This window comes from Balaenoptera acutorostrata, chromosome X (assembly GCF_949987535.1).
Source record: "Balaenoptera acutorostrata chromosome X, mBalAcu1.1, whole genome shotgun sequence".
Taxonomy (NCBI): Eukaryota; Metazoa; Chordata; class Mammalia; order Artiodactyla; family Balaenopteridae; genus Balaenoptera; species Balaenoptera acutorostrata.
In genome coordinates this window covers 86,527,699-86,533,949 of record NC_080085.1, presented here as the reverse complement: position 1 = coordinate 86,533,949, position 6,251 = coordinate 86,527,699, and positions in this window count along the sequence as shown.

Sequence of the window (6,251 nt, the reverse complement as noted above, 5' to 3'; positions counted from 1 at the left end):
GTATAAAATTATCCATAATTTCATCACTCAGAGATGAACATTGTTAACATTTTTGCGTAAATAAAACAAACACTTCTCTGACTATACACACACACAAAAGCAATGAATTGAGTGGCAGTTGGCAATAACCAATGACAATGACTTTAGACCATCAAAGAGTTTAGATATTGCAATTATAAGACAGAGATTATAAGTTTAATATTTTTAAACCAATAAAATAAAGAACTGAAAGTAAAATGATCATAGTTAAAGTCTTCGATGTCCTTGCAATGTTTGGGAGAAGGATAAATATACTTATTAATTTTAGATTTTGATAACATTAGTGAAACATACTATAGCTACCACCAAGACAGAGCAGTCATATTCCTTCCAGGTCCTTCCTTTTATAACTAAAATTACACTGGACATAACACAACAAACAAGCATAGGAAATCCCTGACAGATGGAAAGAAGAAGACAAGCTGCCTAGGGACCTCAGGACATGAGAGAGGATACAGTAGTGAGTTCTCTGGGTCTCCTTATTATCCCCCATATATACCAGACAGCGTGCTACAGAAGCCCCCAACCCAGAAGTACCAACAGGCACAGGAAAAGAAAAGCTCCAAGAAAAACCTGCTCTATGTAACCAAAGGACTAGGAAATGGTGGCCTAACAATTGGAAGACATTTTGGCTGTACCTGCCTGTAAAAGTCTGCCCTGGGCTGCCATAACACATGAAACAAAAGCTGATAGCACTGACAGGAAAAAAAGACAAATCTATAATTATAGTTGGGGACTTCAGCATCCTAACTGATAGAACTATCAGACAGAAAATCAGCAAGCATATAGAACTGAATAATATAACCAGTAAACAGGATCTAATTGAAATATATAGAACACCCTACCATAACAAAATACTACAGACTGCGTGGTTTAAAAAAGAGAAATTTATTTTCTATCACAGTCTAGAGGCTAGAAGCCCAAGATCATAGGTCAGGATTGGTTTTCCATGAGGCCTCTCCTCCTGGATTGACAGTTGCCTTCTGGCTATATCCTCACATGGCCTTTCCTCTGTGCACATGTGCACAGAGGGAGAAAGATCTCTGGTCTCTCTTCCTCTTCTTATAAAGACACCAGTCCTACCAATTAGGGCCTCATCCTTATGCCCTCATTATTAATTACCTCCTTAAAGGCTCTATCTCCAAATACAATCATATTGGTGGTCAGAGCTTCAACACATGAATTTGGAGGGGGAGGGGATATAATTCAGTCCATCACACCACCCTACTCCAGTCAAACACCAATAGGAACTACTCCCCCATCACCCACTCCTACTGTAGTTTCAGCAGGGCCAAGTGAGGAATTGATCTTCATCCCATCTTTCAGCCCTGTTGGAGCAGACAGCATGCCTCGATTCCTCTGCTGGGTGGTGTTGGTGGAGCCTAACAGGGAGCTAATCTTTCCTACACTGTTAATGGAAACAGGTGGTATTGGCACCTTGACAGGTGGTATTGGTGGGTCAAACAGAGGAATGATCTTCCATTCCTTCTCAGGAGAATCATATAGTGCTCCCAAACCTGCCAGGGGTAGTGTCCATGTGCTCTAATGGTGAGCTGTGTCTCCACTGCTACCCAGCAGTCATGAGACTGAACAAAGTGGCGCAAGTCAGTGCTAGTAAGCACTCCACTTTCCCCCGACCCCAGAGATCAACGAGGTCCATTGGGAAGCTGAATAACCACACCTACCCAGCAGCAACAAGACTGAAGGGGGTGATGTAAAACAGGGCTAGTTGACATGCCACCTGCCTCCCCCCTCAGTTGTCACTAGGACTCAATGGTAATATGAGTTTCCAGTTCCACCCTACACCAACAAGTTGGTCCAATAATGGCAGATTGGCTTGGTGACATTCTGCTCTCCCATTGCCTTAGGGTCAGGGGGCTCCATGGGGAGTTAAGTCTCCACCCAATATGACATCAAGTCATTGGAAGTTATGAAGAGTGTAGCTAGTTGGTACTTTACTTCCCCTTACTCCCCTCCCCTGGTGTTACTGAGGTCTAGTGGGTAGCTGAGCTTCTGTTACCCACCCTGCAGCAACAAAATGGTGTAGGTTAGCCCTCCACTTCCACACTCCCTGATGGCAATGTGGCCCAGTAGGGAATTGATCTTATATATCCACTTGGAGGCAATATATATGATAATTATATCATCATAACTAAGAAGATGATATACTCAATAAAACTACTAATAAGTCAAGATAGAATCTTAAAACAAATGTTCAAATAACCCAAAGGAAAAAAAATAAATAAACAAATAACCCAAAGGAAGGTAAGAAAAAAGAAACAAAGGAGCCAAACATAAAACAAAAAATAAAATGGCAGAGTTAAGCCCTAATATATCAATAATTACCTTAAATATAAATGGTCTAAATACACCAAGGAAAAGGAGATATTGGCAAAGTGGATTAAAAAAACATGATACCACAATATGATGAATACAGTTGACCCCTGAACAACACAGGTTTGAACTGCACAGATCGACTTATACTCAAATTTTTTTCAATACTATAGTACTATACAGTCTGCAGCTGGATGAATCCATGGATGCAGAATTTCAGACACAGAGGGCAGACTATAAAGTTATATGCAGATTTTTGACTGCATAGAAGACAGGCACCCCTAACCTCCACATTGTTCAAGTGTCAACTGTATATGAAACTCACTTCAAATATGACATAGGTAGGTTGAATTTAAAAGGATGAAAAAAGATATACGATATAAAATTAATCAAAAGAAAGCAGGAATGTCTATATTATACCTAATAAAGTTGACATCAGAGCAAAATATATATATATATATAACATATATATTTATCTCTCATCCAACACTACATGTTCTTTATATATATATATATATATATATATATATATATATATGTGTGTGTGTGTGTGTGTATGTATGTATGTATATATAAGAGAGAGAGAGAGAGTGTGAAAGGGAGAGGAAGAGAAAGTTGATATAATGTATATATGTATATAAATAGTAATCAAGACTATTCAGTGTTGGCAGAAAGATAAACACAGAGATCAATGGATCAGAATAGAGAACCAGAAACAGAACCACACAAATAGGCCCACCTGACTTTTTACAAAGGTGAAAAGCAATAAAATGGAGGAAGGATGGCCTTTTTGATAAATTGTGACAGAGCAATTGGACATCCGTAGGCAAAAAGATGAACCTTGAACTAAACCTCACATCTTATACAAAATTGAACACATAATTGATCACAAACATATGTAAAATGTCAAACTATAAAACTTTTAGAAAAATCAAAGGAGAAAAATCTCTAGGATTCAGGATGAATCTAAAAGTTCTTAGACTTGACATCAAAAGTAGAATCCATTTTTTTAAAGTCAATAAATTGGACTTCATCAAAATAAAAAAAAATGTTTGCTCTGCAAAAGACTTCACTAAGAATACATAAAGACAAGTTACAGAATGGGAGCAAATACTTGCAAACCACGTTTTCAACAAAGGACTACTATCTAGACTATATAAAGAACTCTCAAAATTCAACAATAAAAAACTAAACAATTCAACTAGAAAACAGGCAAAAGACATGAACAGACATTTCACCAAAAAAGAATATACAGATGGCAAACAAGCATATAAAAAATTGTTCCACATCAAATGTCAAAAGAGAAATGTAAGTTAAAACAACAATAAGATACCACTACGCATGTGTAACAATGGCCAAAATCCAGAACACTGACAACACCAAATGCTGATGAGGATTTGCAGCAACAGGAACTCTCATTCATTGCTGGTGGGAATTCAAGATGATACAGCCACTTTGGAAGACAGTTTCGCAGTTTCTTATAAAACTAAACATACTCTTACTATACAGTATAACAATCATACTCCTTGGTATTTACTCAAAGGAGTTGAAAACTATGTCCACACAAAACCAACACACAGTATGCAGAAAATTATAAGACACTGATGAAAGAAATTAAAGATGATACAAATCGATGGAGAGATATACCGTGTTCTTGGATTGGAAGAATCAACATTGTGAAAATGACTCTACTTCCCAAAGCAATCTACAGATTCAATGCAATCCCTATCAAACTACCACTGGCATTTTTCACAGAACTAGAACAAAAAAATTCACAATTTGTATGGAAACACAAAAGACCCCGAATAACCAAAGCAACCTTGAGAACAAAAAATGGAGCTGGAAGAATCAGGCTCCCTGACTACAGACTATACTACAAAGCTCCAGTAATCAAGACAGTATGGTACTGGCACAAAAACAGAAATATAGATCAATGGAACAGGATAGAAAGCCCAGAGATAAACCCACGCACATATGGTCACCTTATCTTTGATAAAGGAGGCAAGAATATACAGTGGAGAAAAGACAGCCTCTTCAATAAGTGGTGCTGGGAAAACTGGACAGGTACATGTAAAAGTATGAAATTAGAACACTCCCTAACACCATACACAAAAATAAACTCAAAACGGATTCAAGACCTAAATGTAAGGTCAGACACTATCAAACTCTTAGAGGAAAACATGGGCAGAACACTCTATGACATAAATCACAGCAAGATCCTTTTTGACCCACCTCCTAGAAAAATGGAAATAAAAACAAAAATAAACAAATGGGACCTAATGAAACTTAAAAGCTTTTGCACAGCAAAGGAAACCATAAATAAGACCAAAAGACAACCCTCAGAATGGGAGAAAATATTTGCTAATGAAGCAACTGACAAAGGATTAATCTCCAAAATTTACAAGCAGCTCATGCAGCTCAATAACAAAAAAAAAAACAACCCAATCCAAAAATGGGCAGAAGACCTAAATAGACATTTCTCCAAAGAAGATATACAGATTGCCAACAGACACATGAAAGAATGCTCAACATCATTAATCATTAGAGAAATGCAAATCAAAACTACACTGAGATATCATCTCACCCCAGTCAGAATGGCCATCATCGAAAACTCTGGAAACAATAAATGCTGGAGAGGGTGTGGAGAAAAGGGAACTCTCTTGCACTGTTGGTGGGAATGTAAATGGATACAGCCACTATGGAGAACAGTATGGAGGTTCCTGAAAAAACTGAAAACAGAACTACCATACGACCCAGCAATCCCACTACTGGGCATATACCCTGAGAAAACCATAATTCAAAAAGAGTCATGTACCAAAATGTTCATTGCAGCTCTATTTACAATAGCCAGGACATGGAAGCAACCTAAGTGTCCATCATCGGATGAATGGATAAAGAAGATGTGGCACATATATACAATGGAATATTACTCAGCCATAAAAAGAAACGAAATGGAGTTATTTGTAGTGAGGTGGATGGAGTTAGAGTCTGTCATACAGAGTGAAGTAAGTCAGAAAGAGAAAAACAAATACAGTATGCTAACACATATATATGGAATCTAAGGAAAAAAAAAAAAAGAGGTCATGAAGAACCTAGTGGCAAGACAGGAATAAAAACACAGACCTACTAGAGAATGGACTTGAGGATATGGGGAGGGGGAAGGGTAAGCTGGGATGAAGTGAGAGAGTGGCATGGACATATATACACTACCAAACGTAAAATAGATAGCTAGTGGGAAGCAACCGCATAGCACAGGGAGATCAGCTCGGTGCTTTGTGACCACCTAGAGGGGTGGGATAGGTAAGGTGGGAAGGAGGGAGATTCAAGAGAGAAGAGATATGGGAACATATGTATATGTATAACTGATTCACTTTGTTATAAAGCAGAAACTAACACACCATTGTTAAGCAATTATACTCCAATAAAGATGTTAAAAAAAAAAAAAAACACAGATGTTTATAGCAGCTTTATTATTAATTGCCAAATCTTGGAAGCAAGCACAGTGTCCCTCAGTAAGTGAATGGATAAATGAACTGTGGTACATCCAGACAATGAATATTATTTAGCATTAAAAAGAAATGAGCTATGAAGCCATGAAAAAACATGGGGCAAACTTAAGTGTGTATTACTTAGTGAAAGAAGCTAATCTGAAAAGGCTATATACTCTATGATTCCAACACTATGCATTCTGGAAAAGTCAAAGCTATGGAGACAGTAAAAAGATCAGTGGTTTCCAAGGACTGGAGGAAGGGAAGGGATAAATAGGTGGAACACAAATGATTTTTAGGGCAATGAAACTACTCTGTGTGATACTGTAATGGTGAATACATATCATTATACATTTGTCAAAATCCATACAATGTAGATCCATCAATTGT